Genomic DNA, 9,921 nt, shown 5'->3' on the forward strand with positions numbered 1-9,921 from the left:
TTAACATGTGACAAGCCACCATCAGTTGCCATTTGAGTTTCATAACTGAGTTTGGTTTGATCAGTGCCATTGGCCGCCAATCCTTTTGCAATCTTATACCGCTGGCAACCATTAAAATGTGCTATTAATACACCGGTGCCTTGCTTCTTCGAATGGCAACCACAAAGTTGCTCACAGTGATTGCATCTTGCCTAGGGTTCACATGATCACCAGGAATTTTAGAAGGCTGTGATGGTCAATCATGCTCAATGGGCACATCTGTCATCTCCTCCTCTTCATTGAATATATATTCATCTTCTCCTTCTATATCTATTGGGAGTCGACTACTTGCACAGGAAGTAGCTACTCGAGATGATGGTCTAGATGCTATCCTAGATGGGGCTCTAGGGGTGGAAGTACACGCCGTCGTCAGGGTGGAAGCCACTGCTGGTTTAGGAGCACTAGCATTGTCTCCACAATCTCTACTTTCACTAAATCTAGCATCCATACTATTTGAAATCAAAAAAACTGAAAAATTAAATTAAAAGTAGGGAGTTAGTTGCTAAATAAAAAAAATGTAAATACTGTAAATAAAATAAAATTAGAGCAAAATCATCACAAATTTGAGAAGTAGCATTAGATACTTATAGCAGTTTCAAAAGGAGTATATGCAGGTTGGTGAGAAGGCATGCTTTTTGTGCTAAACTACTTCCATTTAATGGCTTAACAAACTAGATCATTTAAGATCATTTAATTAAAGTTTTTTTTTTTTTTTTTTAGTGAACATTGTGCTTATGTTGACAAGGCAAAAGTATAAAATTGTGGGTTTACATGGCATCCAATGACTGGTGATCTTCAACTACTTACCCCAAATTCAGATAATGAAACGGTTTTCTAATACTCACAATAATTATATTTGGAAAAGCAAACATGTGACAAGACTTCATCTCAAAGTCAAAGCAGTATAGTTATTATGCCATTATTTTTCGGACTACATCTAGGAGACCTACACAACATTAGTGCATTACTAACAGGTAATGGATAATAAATTATTTTTGAATCATGACATATAAGAGATGATGAAATGATAATTGCTAGTTAAAAAGATGACAATTGATATATATTAATAGTAAAATGAATGACCAATAATAACAATACTTATTTTAACTAATATAAGTAATTTTATGTTTTTGAACCTTAAATTATTAAAAACTAACACATTGCATGACTATTAAATTACAAAAGTCTGAATATATATAAAGTACATTCATCCAATTTGAAGGAGGCCGTCACGAAATCTTGATGATAGATCTTGACAAAGGTCGTAAATATTTGTCTGATTTTTGTATATGAGATGAAAGAAAATACATAATTAAACAAATAATGTGACATATTCTTGACGATTGTAATTATGTTAGGTTTAATAATTTAGGATGCAAAAATGTACTAAAACATTTGTTAGTTCAAGAATGACAAGAGAATAGAACCAAAGTACGTAAGAGAATCCAACAACCTTCTATATATTAAACTAATGAAAAGAAATGATCAGTACTAAATCCAAATAAAAGCAATCCTTTTTTAGTCATTTTGCTCGATCTATTTGGACTGATTTTATTATATCTTTGAGATCATTTAAATGATTATTACTTCATTAGGATTTAAAGAAAATATCAAATTGTGAATTTTTTGCTCAATCTTACTGCCCTGTTTGGTTACACAGATGAGATGAGATGTTTTAAATAGTAATGAATAAAATATTGTTATAATATAATTTTGTAATATTAATTTTGTATTGGGATTTGAAAAAGTAAAGTTATTTATTATATTTTGTATGAGAAATTGAAAAAATTGTAATGATGAGTTAAGATGAGATGAGATGAGTTTTTTAGTTTTGTGTAACCAATCCGGGTGACTGAGGAAGAGATTCTTGTGAGAAAAAAGTTCGGGCTTTGAGGCATTTGTTCAAACAGTTTGCACTCATCTTCCATTTAGACCTCAACAACATAAAATCACCTACTGTTATGATTCCTAAATACATCCAGCAATTTCCACCCGTTTACAACAATATTCATTATTTTCAAATTTAAAATGAAAACAATAAACTTAGCAATTAAAATGGTGGTGCAAGCGGCACTATGTTGATGGCTGGTAATGCAAATGTTGGAGTGTGCGATAGAGATACGACGGCAACACCAAGAAGAAATGAAATGGGGATGATAAACGGCGTAGAAGAAATGAAACGAGATAGTGAGAGACGACAGTAGAGAATCTTAGACTGGGAGTGAGAAATCAAAAACCTGTGTTATTTGCAAATGGAATAAGAAATGAAGAAGAAACAACCTCGACGGTTTCTATACCCAACCATACGACGTCGTTCCTATCTAAAAGGAACGTTGTCATTTAACTTATGAATAAAAATAAACACAGATGCAAAAAGATGTCATTTTGCATCTCTGTTATTAAAAAAAAAAAAAAAAAAAAAATTGGAGTCGAAGTTCGGAGACGGAATTGGAACGAAGTTCGGACAGAGTCAGAATTCTCGAAAATTTGCACAGCCCTAATGGCGAGTAAAGCGTGTTCTAAAGCATAATCACATATAAATGATGGCTATCCTATATTGCACAATGATGATTGCGATTCTTCTGAATGGTTATCCAACATATCCAAAAGTCAACAAAACAAGAAAGGGATTTAGGATGTATTAATGATAATTTCAGTACAAAAGATGAAAGTTGGAGTCCACTTTTTTTAATTAATGATTTGTATGTTTTGAATTTGTATAAATCATTAATTAAAAAATAATAATGAAGATTTACATGTAATCCAACTCATAAATTACATTTATTTTGAAATGTGAGAGATAAGAAGAAAATATCAATGGTCAAGTGCCCATGTAATATGTGGCTCCTTGATTTCATCATCAGTTCTCGTTACTATTTGCCATACAATTAGTACCATCCAATATTCACACACCCACAAAATTAAAGATAAAGACTTGATGAATACATAGGTGGAATCATACTATTTTTTAATTTAATCTTATCTCATTATATCTTTAAATTATCAAAAATAATAATATATATCTTTAAACTCAAGGATTACATTGTGTTATGTCATTTATATTTTATACTGGAAAGGGCTTTTTATCTCTGCCCAAGCCACCCAACTAAAGCCCGTGATTGATAGTTTGGCAGGCTAAGAAGTGATAAAGAAGAGGGCCCAAACAGGCCCTGAAAGGGGGAAACAAACAAGGTTCCCCCAAACTCAGCACATTAGTGAGGGAAAGGCTGGTCAAGATCCTGTTTCTCGCTAAATCGGCTACATTAAATGCTATGTCAAGTGGCCAGCCTCGAGGTCAAGTCCCTGTTGTTGACAAGAGTAGTTGCATTAAATGTGACACCATGCCATCTAAAACAAGGGTGATCATTACAGCAACAGATGAGTCTAACAAGGGATTCTATATAAATGGGAAAATGCTAGTGACAAAGAAGAGGTTACTCATTCGCTCACACTCTCTCTCTCTAGCTCTCTTATACTTCTTACTTCCTTCTTCCTTTGCTCTGTCCTAGAGAGATTTTGACTTTAGTATCGAAGGTGACACGATCACACCCGACCACCACTTCTTCCACCCTTACTAGTATTAGGAGCATTATCTCAGTTGGCGGCTACAAAATACGCTTTAATATATACATTTTAACAATCCAATCCTAACTTACATTGAAGGCATGATATGACAAAGATTATAACTTATAGTTCATATTTTAAAGTGAATAATAATTTGAGAAATTATAATTCTCTTATAGGCTAAGTTCACTATAGGCTAAAAGTAAAATTGGCTAAGGTTGCATTTTGGATAGAAGTATCATAATTGTTTTTTAAAATATAAATTCATATTTGATATATGATCCAAACATGGAATTTAAATTATATAAAGTAAAATTCTAAGTTGCCCCCCAAATGTGCTTATGAGTTTGCCCCCTCACATGTAAAAGAGTGGCTAACATGGCAAGTCCATGTAAGGAGGGGCAAACTTGGGGGAAACCTAGCACCCCCCTTATAATACTTAGTCCCAAATCCTCCTTCTCAAATCCTGCAATCTAAACACACCATAAGTCCATTTCAAAATAATAACAAAAATTAAAAAAAAAAAAAAAAAAAAAAAAAAAAAAAAAAAAAAAAACCTAGAACCTACATAATTTTTTGTTAAAATCGAAATTATTGTTCAAGTAAAAAAATAAGTAGGCCCAAACAATCAAACCAAATACAACATGACAAGTCTATATTGACAAGACAAATATATGAGAATGAAATAATTGTGATCCAACTAAATGTAACGTGTTCAATAATGAAATGGTCGGCAGCTTATTTATCATTATGTAATTAATATATAGAAACAAAAAAAAAAAATAGTACAGAACCCTATAGAGCTCTATGCACCGAGATAAGGGATGTTAGGAAATGGCAACAAAAGCCTATGGAGCTCTATGGACCATGGACCCAGATAAGGGATGTTATGAAGGGTAGGAAATGGCAACAAGATTAAAATCTAGAAAGATAAGTGGTTGTCTATTCCTACAACATTTAGAGTGCAATCTCCTGTTTCTTCACTAGACAGAGAGACTAAGGTGAAAGAGCTAATAGATGCTAATGCAGGCTAATAGAAGGAACATGTTATTCACCAAATCTCAAACAAGAAGAAGCTGAAGTTATTTGTAGCCTACCTCTAAGTCAAAATGGGAGCTGAAGATCAACTGGTATGGGGATATACTAGAAAGGAAATTTCTCTGTCAAGAGTGTCTATCATTTAAAACATACAAGATTAAAGAAAATGAAGGGATAATCTTTCTTATCATCAGAAGGGGAGCAATAGTGGGAACAGATTTGGGGTCTTATGGTTCCAGGGATGGTAAAACATTTTCTATGAAAAGTAAGCTATGATCTGTTGCCAACCAGACAGAACCTTGTCAAGAAAAAGATTGTTGATAACCCTTTGTGCCTAACTTGTGAAAGAGAAGAAGAATATGTAGTACATGCTATTTGGAACTACCTTGATGGCAGTGATGTTTGGACTAAATTAATTAGTCCAATCAAAAAGTGGTCAACTTCAAAGACTAACCTCAGGGAATTGTGGAAGACTTTGAATTCAAAATTGAAAACTGAGGATATTGAGTTAGTAGTTTTCATTATGAGAAGAAATTGGTTTAGAAGATATTCTCTAATTTTTTAAAACAAGTTTGAAGACCCAAAGAAGGTGATTTAGGCAGCAAATACTGGATTAAATGAATCCTTCTAGCCTAGAGCAATCAAAGAGAATACAAACAATCAGAGAATTTTGAGAGAAGTGTTGTCAAATGGAATAAACCAGCTAAAAATCAAGTGAAAGCAAATTGGGATGCAGCTATTGATTCAAAATCAAGAAAACTAATATTGGGGTGATTATTATAGGTGACGCAGGGGAGATCATGGCTTCACTAAGCACAAACATCAATTACATTATGAAGCCTACTACAAATGAAGCAATGGCTTTGAGGAAATCAATGGAGCTATGCTCCGATCTGGGGTTTACTAGTGTGATCTATGAAGGAGACTTAGAAGTAGTGATCAATGCTACTAATAGTAATGAAAACATCTACACAAATTATGAGACATTGATACATGACACTCGAATAATGCTGGAAAGAAAATCAGGCTGGTAGGATGTCTTCACTTACCGAGAAGCTAATAAAGTAGCACATAATCTTGCAAAGATGTCATTCTTACATTTAGATGAGAAGATTTTGTTAATAGAAGGTCCTGTGCAGATTCTGAATCTTGTATTGAAAGAGAAATGTTGTAATAATTGATTATATTGATTAATAAGATCATTTCCATTCTGATTTAAGAAAAATGATTACAGAAGAATTATCGACTTTCTCATTTATCATTTTATTTTGTTATAATCTTAAGATAACTGTGATGCCCCCAAGTTATGCTTGAGATTTGACAAAACTTGAAGTGTCGAGACATGTAACACAAGATTACTTGCCTCCGTTCATGACAAATAAAGATGAAATGCACCTAACCTGCATATAATAATATGCAATCTTCACAGTGGATAATTTTTTTTTTAACAACACTATGTACCAAATATGACATATCCAAAAATAACATAAACATATTTCATCATCATATAATAACATAGATCCAAAAGTTACAGTGTTGGTCCAAATAGTTGTAACATCATGAGTACTAGAGACAACACTCATTAAGTACATAAATAAACTATCATAACTACTAGGCTAAACCAATGAGTAGCTCACGCAACTCAGCTAAGATAGTCATAATCCTATCTACAAATTGGAGCATCAAAGCAATGAGGTCCTCGTTGTTGCATTGCAGCATAATCAACCTCATCCAGGCCATTCTTTGCTGGTTCTTCAAATCTTGACACATGATCTACCATTTTGGGAGGAATGGTAGTTGGGACTACTCTAATCTCACCAAGTTAACAACCAACTTAAACTAACAGTATACAGATACATGCATGAAAGTAAAAGATATGAATGCTAATGTGAACATAAATGAGCGTTACATGACTTGACAAATAGCATGACGTGTGTTGACATAACTTGAATTGAACTAATATGAACTATAATTGACTTAAAACTGAAAATGAAACTGAACATGAACTGCACTTAAAACTAAACATGAATTTGGAATCTTGTTCCATAAAAAAAACAGGTTAATTAAACATGAATTGTGTATGCAACATTGATCCCCTTAAGCCGTGTGCTCTTGCCGATACCGCATCACATCATAGGTATCTGTAGCAACTGTGAATAGCTTAACATATGTATCACACCACAAATATCTGCACATGCTGTGAATACATAATGTACATATCCAATAATAGGTATTTACACATGTTGTGAGTGCGTATAACATAAACATGAATTGTGGTTGGCACCATCAGCGTTGGTTCTTGACTCTGCTCCGACAAGTAGTTACTTAGACCTCATTCGAAGCCTGTTGAAGATACTTTTTCAACCCAGGAAATTTCATACCAGTTTAAACACTCCAATCTGAACAGTAAAATTTCACTAGGATATTACCCCATCCTAACACTTGGGGTCATGATAAATATAAAAGACCCGACTAACTTGAAAATATTATTTTTCGTAACATATTCCATGTATGTGACATGAAATAATTGACAACTGATATAACATGACGTGAAATGTACGTCTGATAATTGACATGGCTTAACACGGCTTGTAAAATATAAGTATGTACTTGGAATAAAATCATGGCATGGCATATATAGCATTTATAATGAGCATGATAAACATGAATGATGATTTCTCACCACCACACATACACAAGTATCCTGAAAGTAAGTTAGAGACCAACTTACAGTGATTTAGCGTGATGTAAAGTAGTGCAAAATAATGTGATCAGTGTTGGGGTTATTTTTCCCCAAGGCCTCAGACCTAAGAGGATAGGACTAAACCCAATAACAGAGGGAATACTCACAAATCCCAAGGGGCCAGCTCCTAAAGGCCTATACCTGCCAAGCCATCAGGCCGCCCGATCATAGGTTCTCGACCCATATAAGCGAGGTTTGAGATCCTGGGTCAGGGATGGGATGCCATTCCTAGCGCAAAAGGTCATCCCCATGAAGAACGAAATGGACACACCATCTTGACGAGACTAGACTCTAAAGCAATACCATAAGATCATGCTGAATTAAATGCATGCACCAAGAAGATCATGCTACATTAAATGAAGCCTGGCAAAACGGGCTCCTGGAGGACATCCCTCTGCCTAGCCGCAGGCCATGGGCTTCTGACCCCGAACCCATGCTTAAGAATGAAGGCCTGCGTTGCTGGAGGCTTGGTTGAAAAGCATACGAAACACGACGTTAATAGACAGGAGATATTTCTAAGGATGAGAGACTTCTCACTAAAATACTTAGAAATAAAAAATCACTAACTTATGGCAAAATTACAATTTTCCTCTACATGTGAGGAAATGATCATTTTGCCTATAAATTAAGGATTTCGCATCCTAACTTCAAAACTTACCAAAATTTATATTCATCATGTAAATTTTGTCCTAATTTTAAATATATAATCAAAAAAATTTTAAACACATCACAACCATAAGAACTATGCTTAGACTGATTCACCTAAAAAAGGCCAAATTTTGTATTTTTGTTACAATTCATCCAAACTTCAACTTTCATGCCAAAACCAGTTTATGAAACACTTAAAAATCACATCATATATTTTAGAATCATGATAAGACCATAAAATATACACTTCAAAAAATCACAAACTCCTCATGGCAAGAAAAGTGTCAAAACACTAGGTTTAGACTAATAGAGCAACTACTCGATGCACTGATCTAACACTTTTCAAATCAACTCCAAGAAGTCCAAAAGTTCATAAACATACTCTTAACATATTTATAAGTCAATCCTAATAAATAAAATTATTGGAAAAACAAATCAAAAAACACAAAATCACAAAACATCACCCAACATAATTGGCTTGAACACTAACTTCAAAATCGATTACCACATGTTATGACTTTAGATCAAATCACTAAATCCAAATTTCTCATGAAGTAAATATTCAAAAAATGAAATCATATACCTCATATTCGAGTTATAAACTTGATCTAGGCATTAAACCTAGGATCACATGGCAAAAATTCATAAAAACGCAACGCAAACCCGTGAGCCTCAAGTTTGTGTTCTAATCAAACCTTAGCATGAATAACAATTTCTTCCATCAAGATCAAAATCATTGTTCTCCAAAAATAACTTCGTAACATGTGTGTGTGTGTGTGTGTGTGTGTGTGTGTGTGTGTGTGTGTGTCCTAAGAACCACATATGTGAATATCAAGACCATAGAATCTTGTATACATAACAAAAGATCAAGACTTTCTAAGATCGAAACTATTTTTACACCTCCAATTTCCAACTTTAAAATCATGTAAAACTCTTTGTAAAAACTCTTAACATGCCACAAATCCAAAAATAACTTACATGTTAATGCTAAGCCATAAAACTATTGAACCAATATTTTTCCAAAACCTTCGTAAAAAACATCAATAGTTTACACAATATCTAGATTGTCGCTCAGCATGACCATTTCATGCTCAAACCAACTTTTCAGTAACCAAACCCTCATGAAAAATAAATAAAATAAACCATTTGAAACTAGACTCAAATAGAAACAATTTATATGGAGTATTTTTTTGAGAATCTACTTATAAAGATTTCGAAGAAATCAAGCAAGATCTGCGAGAAACACTGTTTGAAACTTTCTCTTGAGTTCTTTCCAAGAAAGTGAAATGAAAGTGACAAAATTATGAAGGACAAGCCATGAAAGACTTATATATGACTAGAGGGCTTATAAAGGATGTGAGAGTGACCCTTTGATGGTATTTTTGTCGGCCAAAACCATATGCAAAACCATGGGTAGCAGCACATGAACCTTGGAAGCTGTCGTGTGGAAGGGGCTTTGTGTAAGGTGGTTTGAGCTCCCATCAGCCACTATTTGGGCTGAATATCAGCCATAGGATAGCCTTTGGTGGTGGGGGAGCTTCTTTAAGAAGCCTTGCTTAGGTGGAGCTTTTCAGTGGGCCTTAATGGACCTAAGTCGATTGAGCCTCAATTAGGATTTCAAGAGGATTTGGTTTGGGGTTTCAGTTTCTAACAAGCCTAAATCTAATTTTTCTTAGCCTAATGAAATTACCAAGGTATAAAAGAATGAATGAGGGTGTAATTTCATGAATTTGAGTGGTTAATAACATGTGAAATTAATTTATTCAAGTGATTAAACACTAAGATAAATCGGCCAACATTTAGGAAACCATCTAGAGTTTTGGCTCCCACCAAGGTTTTGGGATTCAATTGAATCTCAAGGTTTAGGGAGAGGAAGAGTAGAGGGAAGG

This window comes from Carya illinoinensis, chromosome 11, assembly GCF_018687715.1.
Source record: "Carya illinoinensis cultivar Pawnee chromosome 11, C.illinoinensisPawnee_v1, whole genome shotgun sequence".
Taxonomy (NCBI): domain Eukaryota; kingdom Viridiplantae; phylum Streptophyta; class Magnoliopsida; order Fagales; family Juglandaceae; genus Carya; species Carya illinoinensis.